Raw genomic sequence first — 22,214 nt, forward strand, 5'->3', positions numbered from 1 at the left:
TTTTTCAGGGGACTCGATGTCGTTTTGCATACTAAAAGTAGACTAAACATCTTTCAGAATATAAAATCATTATTAACTCACCTTAATTACATACGTACATACAAACCCTTCTCAGAACACTAAGAAGAGGTAAACCCGAATATAAGGTTCACTTATACAGAGAAGTGAAAAGAAAAACATTTACTAGAATATACGGTAGACACATCCTAAAGATGTAAACAAATGCTCATTTGTGACTGGTCAAAACTGAAAAAAATGTAAACATATCCTCACCTGTGATTGGTCAAACCCCTGTCCATGATATTTAAAGAGAACTTTTAGAAATATATGTATTTTTAGTTTTCTGCTATAGGTTTTATTAACACTTTTCCAATAATTTTTGCCAATATTTACTCAAAATTGAAATATAATATTATTCTTTCTTTGTTTTGAACATATTGAGATATTTCTAATTAGAAGAAAGTATTACGGTATTATCTAAAGAGCAACTTGCCTGATTTATCACAAGTCATTCATTTTCCACACAGTTGTCCATTGTTATGAGCATATTTTAGGATTTTTGGTCAGATCTAGCTGGGAAAAAGCATAAGACACAAAGTCAAAATCAATGTTTAATGAATTAGTAATTCATTTTCATGATCTATAATAGAGTTCAATTAATACATTAGAGATAAACACATAACAGTAACACATAATGGTAGGGCATTCTGAGGCAGAGCTTCACCTCTGGAACTGATTTATAGTCATTTATAAGTTCCAATTCCTTAACCTTCGTCCACAAACACTGATTAAAATGGCAATTACAATTACTAATGTGCGTTTCCTGTGGGAACAGTGTTCTCCGAGATGTTATTGATGCTTGCTCGAAATCCAATTTGATTAATTTCAGATTTCAATCATTAATATTAGCATTCACCAAACTGGAAAAAAAATCCCTGATACGTCTTACTTGCTCTTGTTCGTAGTAGGCAAAAGATCAAAAAGCCTCCGAGTTTTATTTGTTTTCCATGTTCCCGTTCTTTACATTTCAATACTGGCTGCTCTGAAAAGTGCAGGTTTCTTCTTAGAGGTTTCGATTATTATGATAGTTTCCATTAGGGGGCCAGCGTGATCTTCTCTTATATATTCATAACTCCTTAACTTACCAAAATAAGCCAATCAGAATGAATCACATAATATTAGGCCGTTTCATCTCCATACTCACCTTCTTTATTATTATATTCATTCTAATTTAGACTAACGTGGGGTAAAATTGATGCTTTTGGCACATGTTCCACGGTGTGTACACCAAATGTCGCACTGTCTAAGGGAAAGTTTTGGATAGTACCAGAAATGTCCCAGAAAAACTGGTTTTCTGGTTGTACCGAAAATGCCCAGTAAGGCAAATATCCTGATATATTTGAACCCTACGTGTTAAGAATAATTATTCCAGGCTCGAAAGCCATTAAATAGTCTTACCCATATAAAATATAATATTTTAATGAGTTGGAAATGTATGAGGGTATTCCATCTTTCATACAATAGAAATATATTTTTTCTCGGCCTTTGTTACTGGGCACGATACCACTGGTGTAGTTCATAAACTACAGTAGTTCATAAACTACAACTTGGTAGTTATGTTTCAGCAAGTAATTCGGAAATGTAAAATCATTTGAATAAAAACCTTGTTTCTTCCTACACACACCTTTGCTTCCACACAGTGTTTCTCTGTTGTTTTTTTTTTTTTTCACGTTTTTGCTTAGGCAGGCTCTTCGTATATAACGCATTATTACTTCTTTCATATTTCGGAACTCAATATACAATGGATTTGGAAAGACAAAGTAATTCATTCGCATTGATAGGCACTACACGCTTTGTCACAGAACTGGTCATGTATACATATTTTTTCGTGCTGCAACGCTCTTTGGTATTCCTTGACCATGAATTTAGTCGACTGTGTCGAATTTAAATTCAAGTTCTTCTAACATTAGAAAAGATTCATTACTATAAAGAACGCTCTTTATCGTTCTCAGGACCACGCCCGCATTTACGTCTAGCTGTTTATGATGACGTAAACACTTTATCAACTATATTCCTTTCGGAATTAATCCGTAGCCCTACGAAGTCACTTGCAGGGTATCCTGAAGGACGCTGTTAAACATATACTCAATCATGGAACTGATGTATACCACTTGATTTGTTATACAATGCTGTCCTGTTGGCCTGCCAATAACTTCCACTGTATTCATATTAAGCCAGAAGTTTTCTTCCACGTTTTTCCCCACAATTTCAAAATCATTACACTCCGTTTCATACCTACCTTGACCTCGCATTGACGGTTCTAGAGAGGTTGTTGTCGAATATCCTCTGAATAATGACCATTATTTAAAAGATCTATTTGCTCATTTTTATTTCTTTGACCTTTTGCCAGAACATCTCTGTAAAATCATTTTCATAATTACTTTCGGGATTTTCAATTCCCAATAGAGGTCATTCAAATTAATTTCGTACAATAATGACTAATCAATGTCGTATATGTCTTTAATCGATGACATATATTGACCAAAACATGTATGCCGCATCATACATATCTTCGATACAATAAAAAAATCAAATAATTTAATAATGCCCGTGACTGAACGCACAGTATTAAGTACAACATGCTCATTGATTTTGAAATAATGATGCGATAGTAAAAGCAGATTATTTAAAATTTCTAACGTTCATTTGTACCCTGGTGCTTGAAGTTCAATAACCTGTTTCCAAGTTTATGGATAACGAGTGGGAGTTTTTAAGCCTCTTAATGTTTCTTGAAATATGTGCTCCTCAATAGTGTTCGTTATAATACAAGTCCATTCCTCTAAAAGTGCAACAGAAGTTTAATCAGTATATCTAAATATACACACAAAAAAAAGTGACCAGGAACGTAATCTTAACCTTAAGCTTTCCTTTTCAAAGAAGCAACTCATAACCGAACATAAAAGTTTCAAATCACTAATAATAGACCCTAATAATAATAATAATAATAATAATAATAATAATAATAATAATAATAATAATAATAATAATAATAATAATAATAATAATAACATAATGCTCTTTTTTCTCTTGATTGTGTTTATTGTACAACCTCCTTTGCATCCTTGTAACTTCTAGTCGCCACTCGTCTTCGACTTTCTCGTAGCTTAAAGCACTTTCGTATTGCTTCAGCACCTAGAAGAAAACATAATTACAATTAGTTACTTTTCGTTTTATGTTTCTGGATTTTGAAATATAGCAATAAAGTCTATGTTTGTGTGTTAATCCAACTTTCCATTCAATCTTAAAATATGTTAATCACTACTACATATCTTGTGCAACGTTCACGTGGAATTTATGTTGCTATAAAAACTACAACCAATCTCAAACTTCTCCTGATATATGTTTAATGTGCTGATTTCGGAGCTGAAGCCCCCGGGTTCGATTTCCAGTGAGTCAGAGGCCCCTTTATCGTATCATCTTGATGGTGCTCTAAAGTTTTACACAGCTTATAGTTAAATATATCTAAAGTCTGTCAAACTGTATGGTTAGCCCATGAGCTTTCGGTGCCTTAAAACTCGGGTTCGATACATGGTAGGTTCAAGTGCCCTATGTCTCGTATCATCCCGGTGCTGTATTAAATTTTACACAATTCATAGTCAAATGCACCTAAAGCCAACCAATTATGTGGTTAGCCCACAAGCGTTCGGTGTGGGAGAATTCTGGTTCGATTGCTGGCAAAACCCACGTCGCCACATTAAGTTCATATCTGCAATAGCCTCAATGCTGTGCTAAATATAATGCAATTCATACTCACATACACCTAAAGTACACAGGGTTATATGGCTCCCCGCCCTAGAGACCCTGGGAGACAAAGGGTTCGATTTCCAGGAGGGTCACATTCCACCTGTAACACAAGTTATAGTTACATACAGCTAAAGTGCACCGATTTTTATGAGTTTCGACGCGACAGACGTCGGGGTCGATTCCCAGTAGAGTCCGGTGTCCACTGTCCTGTATCATTTCGCTGTCGTTCTAAACTTTTACTCAATTCATAGTTGCATACACTTAATGTTTGCTGAGCTATATAGCTTTTCGCGTGGAAGACATCAAGTTAGATTTTTGCTACAATCCAATGGTTCCTGTCCCGTACCACATAGGTGCTGTGGTGTGATAAACAATCAAAGAAATAATATGCTATATTTAAAACAAATCCTTCCGCATTCACAACGCTAAAAAGCATTTCATGTGCATCATCACAATGTCAATTCCCATTTGCGTTCAAATATAGTACAAAAGCAGAAATATGCCATACACATACGAAAAGAAACATAAACAAGTATTACGTTTCCATAAAATCAGAAAAAAACGTAAAAAAAATTAATTTTGCATTTACGTCTTTTTTAAATCTTATCTGCAAGTTACACCAGCAGTCACTATTAACAACCTCCTTACGTCGTGATTATAAAGCATGGGGATATTTAAGTAGTGACGTAACGAAGCTGCTACTACTCATTATCCAAAATGAGTAGGTAAATGTTTAAATGAGAGGATAATTACAAAATCTCTATATTTCGGTTAGCTTATGTATTTAACTACTTAATGTCATTGTGTTAGTGTGTGTGTAGTGAATGAATATGGCCTAATGGTTCAGATCACAGATCGTTAAATGCCTGGAACTTAAATCACGATCAATACACATAGCTGAGGCACACATACCTTGGTTATGCTGCGTCTGTCTGGAGCGATGACTCCTTACTGCTTGGCTCTGGATCTCTCTTTGGACAAGGTTGGTGGCTGCGCTTGGTCTCCACAGATTGCCAACTAAAGACCAACCATTACTCGATGATATCTCTTCGTAAACGTAATGTAGATCAACCCTTGATCTACTTGCGGTCTCCAACTAATCTCAGACCGATGTTAGGCTGTTCTCGTCTGATGTTCCACTGATCCACAACTGATCCACATCTGATCTACATCTTCTCTACAACTGATCTAGATTCTCTCTAACTCGGGGTTTTTGTTGTCCATTCCAGACAATGGAATTCGTCATATTGTTCTACTGTGTTTACCTCAGCTATTGGTAAAACATTTGTTTCAAACCGTATTACATCGTGACCGAATTCCCAGACTATCAATTTCTGCGAATCTGAATACGAGTATTGTGCCATATCCAAATTGTGTCAAAATTGTATTACACATTTATGACATTACAAAGCTGACATTACTGTTCTTGGTTTTCATCTTTACATAATTCTGCGAGGTAGCGTCTTGCCAGGATTTCATTAATAACATAACATAAACACAACCATGTGCAACAACTTATATCAACAAACAAACGAAAGTGCCAATATGACATAATCTAACATCATCGTAACAAATCTTTATTCCAATCACCAAATTAAAACATTAAAACCAATATACCTCTACATGCCCCCCCCCCCTTCAAAACGGGGGACTCCATTCTCGACTAGATTTCTACATAGAAATCGATTTAACATTTAGTACAAAAATAATACCAAAATCAATATCTTAAAATCGTACATAACTCCAATCACCTATATTTATCGTTATTCATATATTATAAGACACATATTTCACGTTTAATTTAAAAAAGACATACATTCTCTATGTTTGCTATTATTCCTTTTTTTTTAAATTCATGGCATGAATTTTAATGGTAAAAACGTACTCTTATGCCATCTAGCGATTTTACATTTTACTGCTTACTGCTCAGTACTCTCAACAAAAGTATATACATATATTTCATTTTTAGATCTCTTCACAGTACTTTTCCATTCGTTACAGTACCAAAGTTCACTGCATAGTTTCTAATTCAGATACATTTATTGCAAGTCTCTTTGTCTTGCTCACCATTTATCTCACCATTAATCTTGCACTTTAAACACAATTCACATATCTAGAATACATTTGCACACATTCTTTGTTGCTATAATAACGTCCTTATTACGTTATCTTATTTTTGTAGTATGCTAAAAATGCTTAAAATATAAAAACACTAAGTTTTCACTTTATTGAACATCACAAATAATAATCATGAGGTTGGCAACTATGTGTTCCAACCATGCCGTAGACTGCTGAGTCCGAACTTTTTGACTGTTCTTGGCACTGAACTTGAAAGTTATTTACGTGGCATTTTCAGTCGTTTCCTCTCGATGTGTGTTATAGCCCGTGAAGTTCACGCTGTCACTATTTTTTCCTCCAATTTTTTTCTTTTCTGATAATAATAATCTCACACGGTGTAAAATAAAGTTTAGAATTGTTCGACTCTCGAGATGAAAGTTCGTGTCTATTTTCACTATCGGCACTTCCACAATACGTGTTACTATCGGCAACACTCCAGATTACATCAGTATCCGTTAAAAGCTGTGCACCCCTATATCTGTGCTTTCTTGTGATATTTCCATCATCTCACTACTGTGATCTGAAGTGTGTGTTTTTCAGTGTTTTGCAGTGTTGTGTTTATTAATTACAGTGTAAATGTATGTACTAGCATAGTGTATATCTTGCCTGGGTTGTTCATAGGCCGTGTCCGTGTTTTCTATGTGAACGCTACTAGTGATCTTTGCTCTTTTTTTGTCTAGTTTCTTTAATCTTAATATTAAATATCCAGTAACTACTTTTACCAACACTACTGACATTTCTAAGGCTATTAAAACTACTATTAACATCACTGTCTTCTCTTCCATAATTCCGTAAAAAATATAAAATAACTAGGTGTGAGACTCTATTCTTCATCTATTTTCATCCATCTTATCTATTATGAGCTAATAAGTTTCTGTAATTCTGTCTATGATTTCCGTCAGTGAAAATTTCCACTGTATTTTATCTTAGACCTATTTTCCCGTTCTATATATTTTTCATTGCTTCTTTTTAATGCACAATAGATGCATATTTCTTTAAATGAACTATTTTTATACTCTTATGTAATCTATCTAGTGCTAGAAATCAGTATTATTGCATATTACTCCTCCCCTTTCTCCTCTCTTATTTTCCGCTCTTTTTTTCAAAGTCGTACAACCGATAGTAATTACCGCTCATATTTACGTACTTAAATACTCTCTTCAACTACTCATATGCATATATTTATGTACTAATACATGTATTAATCTTTCTTCTATCTTTCTATAATATTGCAATCATTTATTAAGTCGGAATTAATACATATTGCATCGTAATTTGCATGAAAATGCTGTATTCATTATGTGGAGGCGTGGCTTGCAGCAAGCTTCCATCTTTGTTTCCGTAAGCTCCGCCTCTTTGAGGTTTGAAGGGATTTTAAAGTACCAGCGCTCGTGCTGCGAAACATGCAGACATGGTTGCCATGCTATTGTATTTTCTGCGTCAGAGCAATCAACATCTGTCTTGCTCTCCATATAGAGATTAAACTTTTACATCTGATATGTTACATAATGAATACTTTAAATTCTATTGATTAATATCAATATGCTATAATTACCAATATGTTACTATATTAATTATTGATTATTTTTAATTTTCACTTCTTTTTTTAAAAAAAACTGAATTTAGAAATTTAACTTGGTCCAAAATACAATGTTTACATTAAAATTTTGAATGTTTTAGACAAGATGCAATACGTATAAATGCTATTGTGACTAATTTATGGTCTATTAATCACTTTTGTAACTATTGGTCTATTATTTTTCTTCTCGGTATTTCTTCTATTTTTTCAAAGTTCTACGTACTTTTTCAACTTATTTATTTTAACTAGTAAACTTATTTTCTACAACTTTATATTTCTATTATCTATTCTTATTCTTTATTTTATCTGTTATCTAGCTCTATTGCTATTTTTATTAAAATCTATTTTTATTCTCACTGATTCTATTAGCTTTCAGCTAGTTGTCTCACTGAGGTTTGATTGTTACTAATCCTAGTTATCGCTATATTTATATGATGTTCTCTAGCCTTATCTATGATGGTCTAGGCTTTGCTTATTACTATTCTTATTGCTTCTTTTACGTGACTGGAGTACAGGATGTTATCGTTTTACTTCATACGTATTTCCTTTCGCTCAGTTAAACCTCTCCGTTACACCAATGGATACTCTGACTCTAGGATCTCTAGGACTATCCTATTGCCTAGGCTTACTGACTCGTGACTCATGATTACCACTCTTGTTCGGTAAGTATTTACACTAATTTCTCCAATTGTTTACTATTCTTATTTCAGTATTTTTTAGGTTATTTTCTCACTTTTTTTAAAAAATAATTTTCTTCTCCATACCTGCAAATGTTCAAAACTATTTTTTTCAAATCCAAGGTACATCCAACATTGTTTTACGTCATTTGTTTACTATGTTATTACTTTTCGATTCTTCTTCTTATTATTATTATTATTGTTATTAATGTTATTATTATTATTATTATTGATTTTGCATTTTATATATACGAGTCGACTTGTAGAGTCGACAGTATAATATTACCAGCAACGAAGTCGTTGTTATTAATGCTATTATAACTCCACCTACCACATACATGATGTAATCCGTCTTTAAACTTAATTCCGGCATTGTCGTATCTACTTTTAACTTTAATAATTTCTCTGTTAATCCATTTAATTCCTGTGTATGCAAAGAAAAATTTATTTGTCTTTCCGTCCAATTTCCCATTAATGTAATATGCTTATTACGCACTTGTACGATCTGCTTCGTCGGAATTACAAATTCACCTATAATTATGTTATCAAATTTATCATAATTTACAAAATATGATCTATTTTTTGTTTGTTCTAATTTTGTGGATGTAATTTCCTGATGTACACCTACCTTCGTCATATACGCATCATGTTGTACAGATGAATATATGACACTTGCATGTGTATATCGAAATATTACTTTTCCTAAAGATTTTTCTGAATTTTGTTGACATCCCTCTAATGAATTATTTAGTACAATATTATTCAAACATTTCGGCTCATCGTCTAAAGTGATACTTTCACAAAAATATAAAAAAAACTTTTAAACTCACACTTCGTTTTATCCAATGAGTTGTATGTACCTTCGGCCAAATACACCGCCTCTGGCAATTCATAAATTATTCTCGTATTATTAATCAAATATCCCATTGAGATCACATTATACATAATAGAAATGCTAGTATCGTATATTATCGATGTTTTTAGTAACAAGTCAACATTATTTTCTTCATAGTGGTATTTCATTAAATATATATTAGACATTTGATAAAACATTCCATTATCTGACTTATAAATAGTATGTTTTAAAACATCATGCAGATTTACCAGTCCTTTTATGTCTTTGTTCGATAATATATAATATGAAAGCTGATTATTTATTATGCTGTTTATAATTTTATTCACCCTTTCCTGTTTATAATTTTATTCAAGTATCTTACTTTGAGATTGATGTAAATAGCAATACAATTCTTCTATTTTATTTTTAAACCCCTGCAATGCATGTTGTACTTTTACTACAATACCATACACCAGAGAAATTTCATTATTGAAGGATGTTTCCAAGTTTTTAATTTCAGTAGCTAGTAAGTTTCCATGTTTAGCTTGTTTCTCTACCGAAGATGAAAATTGTTGATTATGAACCAAATTATATGTTGACAAACCAATAGATGACAAACCTAATAACCAAGAAAATATAAATCTTTTGCTTCTATTATAACAATGGTGGGTTATATTATTAAGAGCCATTAAAGCACACCGGGAATCGAACCGGAAGCATCTCCACCATAAAAACCTCCTTACGTCGTGATTATAAAGCATGGGGATATTTAAGTAGTGACGTAACGAAGCTGCTACTACTCATTATCCAAAATGAGTAGGTAAATGTTTAAATGAGAGGATAATTACAAAATCTCTATATTTCGGTTAGCTTATGTATTTAACTACTTAATGTCATTGTGTTAGTGTGTGTGTAGTGAATGAATATGGCCTAATGGTTCAGATCACAGATCGTTATATGCCTGGAACTTAAATCACGATCAACACACATAGCTGAGGCACACATACCTTGGTTATGCTGCGTCTGTCTGGAGCGATGACTCCTTACTGCTTGGCTCTGGATCTCTCTTTGGACAAGGTTGGTGGCTGCGCTTGGTCTCCACAGATTGCCAACTAAAGACCAACCATTACTCGATGATATCTCTTCGTAAACGTAATGTAGATCAACCCTTGATCTACTTGCGGTCTCCAACTAATCTCAGACCGATGTTAGGCTGTTCTCGTCTGATGTTCCACTGATCCACAACTGATCCACATCTGATCTACATCTGCTCTACATCTGATCTAGATTATCTCTAACTCGGGGTTTTTGTTGGCCATTCCAGACGATGGAATTCGTCATATTGTTCTACTGTGTTTACCTCAGCTATTGGTAAAACATTTGTTTCAAACCGTATTACATCGTGACCGAATTCCCAGACTATCAATTTCTGCGAATCTGAATACGAGTATTGTGCCATATCCAAATTGTGTCAAAATTGTATTACACATTTATGACATTACAAAGCTGACATTACTGTTCTTGGTTTTCATCTTTACATAATCCTGCGAGTTAGCGTCTCGCCAGGATTTCATTAATAACATAACACAAACACAACCATGTGCAACAACTTATATCAACAAACAAACGCACGTGCCAATATGACATAATCTAACATCATCGTAACATTTTAATGTTTTAACTTTATTTATTTATTTATTGTAACAACAACACAACAGGCGTCCTGCCCATTTACAGTGTTTGGTTACATATATGGTAAAATATCATTATTTTTACAGAAGAAAAACATAGAAATTTTTATTGTTTCATTAATGAACTCAGCTCACCATACTACAAACTGTGTTTCTAAACATTTTTTCAGACATATTGAATATGTCTATCATTTCACACTTTTCTTCAATATTATTGTAGTGAGAGCTCATTCTCCATAAGGGGGATTTATACAGGATGTCAGTGCGTGTTTTCTTACAGTACATGGTACTACTATTGCTTAACCTCGTTCTAGACGTCGGAACATGCAGAAATATATTAGAACTTAGTTCTATGCAATCAATTTTATTATTTATTATTTTATGTAGAAAAACTAAATCATTAACATACCTACGTTGCTCTAATGTCGGTATATTGAAATTGTTTATTAGTTATGGGTATGATATGTGTGCTGGGTACATTCCAGTTTTTTATACATTAGTAATCTCAAAAACTTACACTGCACTCTTTCAATCATCTGGATATATTTTCCATTATGAGGAGTCCAAATAACAGAAGCGTATTCCAGTTGGGATCTGATATACGAATAATATAGTTTTAAAATTGTCATGTGGCTACGGAAGTCTCTACTTACACGACAAACAAATCCAAGACTCTTATAAGCATTGTTTGCAATAGTTTCAATGTAATTTGCGAAAGTCAGTTTTGGGTCGAAGGTAACACCAAGGTCTTTAACAGTTTCCGGCCCACAAAGATTTATACCGTCAATAGTATAATCATAATTTATGTATTTTCCTTTTCTAGTAAATGTAATAGCTTTACATTTAGTTATGTTTAGGCTAAATTTATTGACGTGGCACCAGTGTTTTACATTTTCCAAGTCTTCCTGGAGGTTTTTACAGTATTCAAGTGATTTAATTTGAGCATATAATTTTAAGTCATCTGCAAAGAGTAAAGTATGCCATTTCTTGATGTGCTTAGTTATGTCATTGATAGTGATGAGGAATAATAAAGGTCCAAGGTTTGATCCTTGCGGTACTCCCGATGTAGCATTAAAATTGTTGGAGATATGATCTTTGTAAGCTACAGATTGTTTGCGATCACGCAAGTATGATGTGAAAAGTACTAATGCTTGCTTAGAAAGATTCATAAGAGCTAGTTTTTCAAGCAAAATGTCGTGGTTAACTAAATCGAACGCTTTCTGAAAGTCTGTATAGATTACATCCACCTGCCCTCCTTTGTCTAGTTCTGAAGCTATAAAGTTTGTTATAACTGTCAAATTAGTTGAAGTGGATCTATTCTTGAGAAATCCGTGTTGGTATACAGAGATACTGGATCTAACATGATTAAGTAAACGATTGTGTATTATATTTATATTTAATTCTAACAAATCTTTATTCCAATCACCAAAAATAAAATATTAAAACCAATATACCTCTACAATATCTTCTTCCAGCTACGTAATTCTACTTCTTAACGAATTGTTTTACAATGCACTGTTCGTGGATTTTACATTGGTTTTTATACTCGATCTACATAACACCCAGAAAATTCTACCATGTTATGTCTCTCAATGACCTACATTATGTTTTTGTTTGAAGAGAATCCACTTTCACCCCAGGGGTGCTGTCAGCTGTCTGACCAAAACAAATGATTCATATTTAAATGCATCGCCTTTCCGTAATGGGTAATTTGTTTCTTTTATAAGAAGTTAAAGTCGAATTTTTCAGAAAACTTTGGAATAAACATCTACTATTCAAACATTAATTAGAAGTCCAAGGCTATTTTTAGAAATGTCGCTATAATAATTAATGGAATGACTATATAAGAAATAAGATCTTTTCCTCGATTGCTTTGTGTTAAATATTACCTATGTAGATAGGTTGATTTTAATATCCATTTTTCCAATGTTTTATGCTATTATTTATAACCCAGAAATGAATTAATTTCATGCTTATTATCATTCATTTACCTGTCAAATTTATAATTCATGTATTTTTAATATCACATCTGTCATTTTTATTCACCACTTTCACTATAAAATAAATTAGTTCTCCGTCTACTTATTAATATATCGTTGTAGCCAAACTCAAGAATAATTTCCAGTAACCATTTTTTTACCTCTCAATCTTTTGTATTAATTATTTCACAACTGTCATTTTTATTAATTTATGTATATTATAACATGGCTGAGGACACTACTAATAATTGAGTTTCAATCAATCAGAATGCGATAATGAGAAATGTATATAGCTCTACTAAGCTCCCATTTGGTCACGTCGAGAGCTTATAACAATCGATGTTTAACCTATGTTCATTAAATTCATATCAAAAATGATTTAAGACATATTTGAAAAACAGTGTAGAGTCGTCTAGCGAATGAACATCCAGCTGTGAAAGTGTTACAAGTAACTTCTATCAGGAACACTGTTTTATTTAAGTTTTCATTAAAATGCATTTTTTTTTTTTTACAATTCCACTACATGTCACTAATTTTATGGCTTTTCCATTGCAGATCACCTATAATTGAAAAAGAAACTGCCTTCTGCCTACGAGTAATTATCTTCTGGTACGTCTGCCATCTGTCCAGTATACATATCACAATGAACTACACCAATATCTCTTCCCTAATAATTAACGGAAGCGAAACCAGTTATAACGAAACTATCGTCTATACCGATAGTTACGTTCTTAATAAGGGCGTATTCATCTTCATGTTTCTTGCGTTTCTGCTGATGGTACTACTGTCTGGCTTGTGCGATAGAATTGGAGGAAACTATGTGATTTCTGTAGTCTCTGAGAGATACGAAAGATATGAAATGGGGAAAATAAGAAGCGAAACAAGGAAGAAGGCACCAACTAATGAGTGTTGAAAGAAATTACAATTCAAATTGTAATTAAAAGTGAATGTTCATTGAAAGAGAATGATTAATCATTTGTCTATATTTTTGTGCAAACAAAATCTAACAGTTTCTTCATACAGTAGTTCTCGTTCTTATAAAAATGCTTGACATTTTAACTGAACACTTTTAAATCCATTCTCAAACCACATTGATTTCTTTCCTCTCAATTTTATTTTTTAAGTTTAATTTTGTAAGATATCAGTTTGTAACATTATGTAGGATATCTATCTATATTATACACATGTAAATGAACATTCAGAAAATAAACAAGTACAAATACTAAATAGTTTATACATTTATTGAATAAGTAACTTACTTGTCATAAATAATAAAGAAGTTGGTAAAATGTATATTTTCAAAACACTATGTTCCACTCAGGGGCGAGTCAAGACGTCTCTCTGTAAGAACACTTCTAGAAACAGGGAATATTTGCATGTGGATGTGTCGGAGTGCAGTGACAGCGTTCATCGTAATCGATAGATGACTGGGGTAAAAACCGTATTTAAATCGGTTCAGTGGTTGAGTGTTTCAGTGACAACATACTCTTAATCAAATTAGCTTTTAGATTTCTAAGGATTGTAGACTAAGGTATTTCGTTATTTCAGTTGATAACAATGAAAAGGACAGTGTCCTTCGTTATTATTTAGATTAAATCAGTTTGTTTTAATTTATTTTAAATTTTTAACATAATATCAATATCTGCAGATTCAATTTATTATGAACATAGTCGAGACTTTTAGAATTGACAACTCTTCTGGTAAAACCACCGTAAATCAGGAAGATGACAATGAGACTGAGCCTGTGGATTCCAATAACTTCTGTGTCTGTGATTCAGATATGTTTAAGTCTAGCTCTACACTGGAAGTTTCTGACACATCAAACGAAGTGCAATGCCAACATTACAATAAATATTTTCTCAAAGAGATTATCCGTACATATTGGCAAGTGCCATCGCGATATATTCAAAAATAAACGAACTATCGCAAAATCAAACCACCTCGTCAAATATTTATCAAATTTACTATCACACGAATTTCTGGATATCAATTCGCAAGGATCATCAGCCAAACTAGGCGATCTTCTTTGTCACTTAAAGGCCAATATTCCGATCCTTCGTCGAGTTCCACGAGGCGCCCGTTCATCTGTATCAGATTCTTTATGTGAAATAGTTAAAAGTATCACAAATAATAACGATTTCGAATTTTGGATTGACCTTTTCTCTTTCCATATGTGGTTCTATGCATCCCCACCTTCTGAAAAAGTCTCAAATCTCACCACTTGTGTGAAACAAAGAGTCAGAAACTGGTCTCAAAATCACCGGGAAGCGCTATTAGACCAGCATTTAAAAGCCTACTATAAACCTCGCAAAGTAGCAAAAGCCCTTCAAATCCAAGATCATCGAACAGAAATTATCAGACGGAGATGTTAGTGGCGCAGTGATATTATTGATTTCTGAAGACATAATGACTACACCAGATGCGCCAGTGTTGAAAGCTCTTAGAGAAAAGCATCCTGCTCACTCCCACTCATTCACTAGTCTAGAACATCCTGTAGCCTCTATTTCTGCACCCAGAGTACCATCTGCAGAATTCTTAAAAGCACTGAAATCCTTTCCGTCTGGATCGACTGGTGGAATTGATATTCTACGCACCTCAATTCTAAAAAAATGATACTAAGTCAAGACTTCGAATCAAAAGAGCACCTGATCACTTATACAGGGTGGTCCAATTTCGGTTACCTATTTGTGAGTTGGCAACACCGCCGAGAACTGGGAGAGGGGAGAGTGAGACGGCAGTCAGCCGTTAACAGGTGGCCTTGCATTCAGTTGACAATGAAGCGTTGGCCTGTACAGCAGCGCGTGCTTCGTGTGGAATAATTTATAAAGCAAGAGTCCATTGTTCTCGTAGAACGAACATTCAGACATGAGTTTGGTGACGAGAAAAGACAAGGAAAGGTTACATTAGAGAAAACCATACGCAGGTGGCACACTAGCTGTAATGTGGCTGACAAAATACACACACGTAAGAAAACAGTTCGTACATCTGAAAACATCTCACGTGTGCGGGAAGCAATTCTTGCCAGTCCAAAACGTTCAGCACGATGATATTCCCTTACATTGAATCTTCCTCAGAGCAGTGTTGGTCTAATGTTGTCAAATGATTTGAAGTTTCATCCATTCAAAATGAGGGTGGTACAGAAATTATGAGAGTCAGGTGAAATAACGCGAGTGAAGTGTTGCCAAACCATGTTTCCTGGAAAAGTGATATCCAGGTTTGGGGATATTCCATGGCCTCCAAGATCCCCGGACTTGACTGCCCTTGACTTTTTCTTGTGGGAGCATTTAAAGGACAGAGTGTTTAGACATCGGTTGCATACACTGGAGGTACTGAAACACAGGATTCAGGAAGAAATATTAGCCACCACTCCAGATCTCTTACGCAGAGTAATGGCTAGCTTCTGTAATTCAGTGTTGGGCAAATTTCAATTGAATTAACAATTAACAATTAATCTGTAAATTTAATTGTTAATTGCAATTAACAATTGAAGTAAGTAATGGCTAATTGTTAATTGCAGTTGACCATTAATAAAGGAGAATCAATTGCAATTGATCAATCGATTCAAAGTAATTGCGGTGGAAAGTAATTGCAATTCAATTCTGTAATTCAATTGCAATTGAAATTAATTAGCAATTAATTCAATTGCAATTGATTTTCACAGCAATTACTTTCAATTGATTGATCAATTGCAATTGATTTTCACTGATTAATTTTCAACACTGTAGTTCAGAGAGGGCGTGGGACAATGGAAACTTTAGCCACGACCAATTGACTCACCATCCGTCGTGACCCACGACCCACCGTGCTCACTCTGACCCACCACCCACTGTGACCCACAGACCCACCAAAACCCATTGTCATCAACTCTGACCCATGATTCACGCCCTCTTCTCTACTGACTAAAGAGTTTAAACTTGTAATAAAACAAGCCTATAAAAGTATCGCTCATCGGATTCTGAATTTCTACGATCAATCGCTCAAGCACCGCTCTGTTACAATAACGGCGGATCTGACCTTTCTAATATAAATAAAATAAAGAGTTTGTTCGTGTGTCTGTCTGTCTATCTTTGTGCGGCCTGTGGACCAGACGAGTGGACCGAAACTTTTCAAAATTTGGTCACGGGTAGCTTAGTCTAGGCCCCAGACCAAGACAAGGAGTTTCTCTTTTAAATTTTGAACTAGAGGGTCTCCAAGGGACGTTTACCCGAACCGGCCTGGGGACCAGACAAGTCGACCGCGAGTAACCAAATTTTGGTCAAAGATACCTTGGTCCAGGTCCTACACCAAGGCAAAGCGTTTTCGACAAACTTCGAACCAGGGGTTCTCAGGATGGCGTTTACCGGGACAGGTAAAAGTAGTAGAAAATGACCGATATCAGTGTCGATTAGATAGTTTTCGCGGTCGCTGAGATCAATGGTGAAACTCCGATCGCATTAACTTGCAAATTCATCGTATTTGGCTGCGGGCCAACGGGTCAACGGGGGGGGGAGATACCGAAACGTAAAAGTAATCCAAAATGACCGATATTAGTGTCAAATCCATAGTTTTCGCGGTTGCTGATATCAATGGTGACACTACCATTAGCGATGACTTTGAAATTCATCCACCGTTGTATGCGGGCCTTGGGTCATCAGAGGGGGGAATTCCGAGACATGTAAAAATAATCGAAAATGACCGATATTAATGTCAAATCCATAGTTTTCGGGATAGCTGAGCTCAATGGTGAAACTCAAGACTGCGTTTACTTTCACATTTAGCCCCCATCAGCTAAGAAACGAGGGCATTATAAAGGGGATCACGAGACATGCAGAAATAATCCACAATGACCGATGTCAAATCCGTAATTTTCGCGGTGGCTGACGTCAATGGTGATACTTTTCTTATCGATGATTTTCAAATTTAGCCACCGTTGTATGCGGGCCGGGAGTCACCGGGGGTGGGGAATTGCGAGACATGTAAAAATAACGGAAAGTGACCGATATTAGTGTCAAATCTATAGTTTTCGCTGTCGCTGAGATGAATGGTGATACTTCCACTGGCGTTGACTTTCAAATACAGCCCCCATCGGCTGCGGGCCAGAGGCATTGTTTTTTTTAAAAAAAATTGGAATCAGAGGATTATAGGGACTTTTACCGGCATATGTAAAAAGTAGTAGAAAATGGCAGATGTTAGTGTCACATTCATAGTTTTCGCCGTATTGGTTGGGGTTAGTGGGGGCCAGAGGAGATTTTTTCACAATACGAACCAAGGGGGTCTGAGGGGGCGTTCATCGGGACATGTAAAAGTAGTAGAATTTGTGTCGAATCCATATTTGTCGGGGTTGCTCAGACATATAGCGACACCCCCGATAGTGTTTACGTTCAAATTCAGCCCCCATCGGCCTTCTCAATGGAAACATATATATGTTGTTGGATATATTTTCACACAAAATATATCAAATTTTAGAAATGTTTCTTAATTGTTCTCCCGTTGTTCAGTTTGTTTACATTGATATTTTTCTGATCCGTACGAAGAACGGACATAACAGCTAGTACGAAATGGTAAAGTGTTTGTTATGGACCAAATTAAAATGAATTCAATTATATAGATAATTATTATAATTATAATTAATAATTATTTTCTTGTTGAATTATAGATACTTTTCAGTGGAAAAATGAATAAAATTTAAAAGTCCCTAATCAACGTAAAGTAGACCAACGTAAAGGGAAAAGGTATAGAATTTTCCATATAATTAAACTTACAAGTTTAACATTTCCATGTAATTAAGCTAAATTTCCACTTTTGTGTCATTTTGTGCGCCTATTTCCTCGTTTTCTGCGTCACCGGAAATGGGTCAATATTATCCTACAAATGTGGCGGAACAAGTTAATGCTGTTCCGTCAGGAACGATTTCGAGGTCGTTTCCTTCACATCGTCTTGTGCGTGTTTTCTACCGTTTTTTAAGCCTATATCCACTTTTTTTGAATCAATGGTAGTGGGTCAAAATGGGCATTCAATGTGGTAAGAAAAATGATCCACTCTCCCACCAGTATCGAATTTCAAAGTCGCTTTTTCGCATTGTTTAGTGCATATTTTTACCGTTTCTGCGCATATTTTCACGTTTTGTAGGCCAGCGAAAGTGGGTCAAAGACGACCTACAAATATGGCAGAGAAAGAAATATTCATTCCACTTTCAAGGTCCCTCTTCTACTGATGCACAAAGCGACACAAATCATGCATAAAAAATGTGAAGGAAACGACCTCGACATTCGATGGTGACGGAACAGCATTAAGTTATTCCGCTAAACTTGTAGGTCATTTTGACCCATTTTCGTTGTCGCACTAAAATGGAAATAGGAACACAAAACGCTACAAAAGCAGGCACTATACGATGCGAAAGAAACGACTTCCAAATTCGATAGTGGCGGAACAATGGCTCTATTTCCTCACACATTGATGGACCATTTTGACGCATTTCTGCTGATGCTCAAAACGTGGAAGTAGGAGAACAGAACGGTACAAAATACACACTAAACGATGCGAAAGAACCAACCCCGAAATTCGATAGTGGCGGAACAGTGAGCCATTTAACTCCCACTTTAAAGGCACGTTTAACTCACCTCAGGTGATGCACAAGACGAGGAATAGGTGCAGAAAACTTTACAAAAGGCACTAAACGATGCGAAAGTAACGATCTAGAAATTCGATAGTGTCGGAACCGTGGGTCATTTTCGTCACATCTTGGAGGCTCATCTTGACACACTTCTGGTGACGAACAAAACGTGGAAAGAGGGGCACAAAACGTAACAAAACAGGCACTCGTCAATGCGAAAGGAAGGACCTCGAAATTCGGTAGTGGCGGAGGAGTGAGTTATTTTCTTCACACTTTGGAGGCCCATTTTGACACACTTCTGGTGACGAGGGAGAAGTGGGTATTTTCGACACACTTTGGAGGCCCATTTTGACACACTTCTAGTGACGCAAAAAAACGTACAAAACAGGCACTAAACGATGGAAAAGAACCGACCCCGAAATTTGATAGTGGCGAAACAGTGAGCCATTTAACTCCCACTTTAAAGGCCCGTTTAACTCTCTTCCGGTGACGCACAAGACGAGGAAGTAGGCACAGAAAACTTTTAAAAAATAGGCACTAAACGATGCGAAAGAAACGACTTAGAAATTCGATAGTGTCAGAACAATTAGCCACTTTGGTCAAACTTTGGAAGCCCATTTTCACACTCCTGGTGACGCGCAAAACGTGGAAATAAGGGCACGAAACGGCACGAAACATTCACTAGTTGATGCGAAAGGAAGGACAACGAAATTCGGTAGTGGCGGAGCAGTGGGTCATTTTCGTCCCACCTTCGAGGCCCATTGTGACCCACTTCCAGTGACGCACAAAACGTCGAAATAGGCGCACAAAAGGGTACGCGATGTGAAATTAACGACCTCGAGATTCAATAGTGGCGGAACTCTTGGTCATTTTCGTCCCAAGTTGGGGGCTCATTTTAACCCACTTCCCATGACGCACAAAACGGAAGTAGACGCACAAAATGGCACAAAACGATGTGAAGGAAACGACCTCGAAATTCATTGGTGGCGGAAGAGCAATAACTTGTTCCGCCATATTTGTAGGCCAATTTTGACCCACTTTCGGTGATGCACAAAATGTGGGAATAGACGCATAAAGCGACACAAAACACGCACAAAAGATGGAAAAATACCTCGAAATTCGATCCCAGCTCGCGCAGTTTGGACTTTGTGGTGGAAAAGCACCGTGCTCGTGGATTTTCTCGGGGTTCTCCTGTTTCCTCCCACTTTCTTCATTTCATTCATTTCCCATCATCACCGTCTCCTTTAGCCTAACCGGCATAAGCGTGGGAAGTAAAACTAATGATTTCATATCATTTTTGTAGTTCTTACCATCAAGGCTGAGAACTGCACGGTCCAAATTTTAGCCAAAGTAGAAGCCCGACCGGAATAGTGATGTCAACCGGCTTGGCTCGGTTCAACTGAGCGTACAGCTTGAGCTGGCTTGGTTGGGATTACCCATCGACTGGGCTCAATTGAGCCAATGGCTTGAACCGGCTCCGTTGAAACGAGTCCATAGGCTGGGTTCGAGTCAGCTTAACAGAGCCAATGGCTCGAACCGGCTCGGTTGGGGTAAGCAATCAGCTCGGTTCAGTTCGGCTCGTGTGAGCCATCGGCTCGAGCTGGCTCTGTTGGATGAGCTGTTAGCTCGGTTCACTTCTCGGTTCGGCTCGATAAGTGAATGAACTGTGAGCGAGCCGCTTGAATCGTTGACAACCCTAAACCCGGGTCGAGCAGTTTTGAACATGTTTGGCTGGAGTCCCATAACTTTTAATAATTTTTGGCTCTAGCCCGAATACTTGCTCCTCCTGAGCTCAAACCAAGAACCTCGTGACCGATGTCCTTGCCTCCTGAAGATTTCTTGACGACCGAGATCGACAGTCAACTAATTGTTAGTATTCCGATACAAACCGCCTATATTCCATGTTTATACAAGTACACGGTGTTATAATAATAATTTGTTATAGTAGTAGTAGTAGTATCATTGATAATTATATTGTCTATGTAGGATACTTGAAGATAGTAGTACTTGGAACTACACAAAGGATTTAGCTCGAATTGGCTCGACTCGACTGAAAAACTCTATCCAAATTCGAGTCGAGTTGGGGGAAATTTTTCGAGCCGAGATCTCAAGTCGAGCTCAAAGATGTCTGCTTCGAGTCGAGTCGAGTTTTAAAGAAAACTCGCTCGAACTCGCTCGTGCCCATTCCTATTGTATGCATGACGGCTATATAGAGTTCTTTGGAGGGGGATAGAACCATAAACAGAATATATTTAAAAAAAATACTTAAGTTTCACGGCTTTCTTCCCAGGGGGGATAGGGATGGTAGGTATCCAGCATTTCTTATAAGTACCTTATTTGAAATATGTAAAACAGTAATAAGTGGACAGCACAATACACACACATCTTCTTATCTTCAGTTTTAATTGCTGATTTCAATTTCAATTAACAATTACAATTAACAGTTACACGTTTCAAATGTCAATTGCTATTAACAATTAAATGTTTCAATTGCACCCTTTGCAATTGACAATTAACAATTAATAGTTTCATTTGCCTGGTGACCAATTAACAATTAACAATTGACGAAAATTTAATTGCAAATTTTATGATTGAATTCAATTGCAATTGAAATTAATTGTCAATTACAAATTGAAATCAATTGCAATTGAAATCAATTGAAATTGATTTTCAGAGCAATTATTTTCAGTTGATTGATCAATTGCAATTGATTTCAATTGATTTTGCCCAACACTGCTGTAAACGTCTGACTCGTTGCATTCAGAAGGGTGGAGGACACTTAGATGATGTTATGTTCAAAAAACAACACCTCACCTAAAAATCCAACTGAGTGTTATAATTATTGATAGGCATTACATCCATATGTCTATGGAACTCTGTGTTTTACTTCAACATAAAATAGGGAAACCGAAAACGGACCACTCTGTACATGTGAACTA

At 35.8% G+C, this 22,214-nt stretch overlaps 1 long non-coding RNA gene across 1 annotated transcript in view; it reads left to right on the plus strand.

Annotated features, from left to right (window-relative positions):
- LOC145674382 (uncharacterized) overlaps nucleotides 1–13,896 on the plus strand; it is a 63,191-nt gene extending 49,295 nt beyond the window's left edge. The window contains exon 3 of the long non-coding RNA XR_014128917.1: nucleotides 13,239–13,896. This is a non-coding gene — a long non-coding RNA (uncharacterized LOC145674382). The remainder of the gene's footprint in view (nucleotides 1–13,238) is intronic.
- Nucleotides 13,897–22,214: the final 8,318 nt, after the last annotated feature.

The sequence above is a fragment of the Thermobia domestica genome, chromosome 17, assembly GCF_964235325.1.
Source record: "Thermobia domestica chromosome 17, izTheDome1.hap1.1, whole genome shotgun sequence".
Classification (NCBI taxonomy): domain Eukaryota; kingdom Metazoa; phylum Arthropoda; class Insecta; order Zygentoma; family Lepismatidae; genus Thermobia; species Thermobia domestica.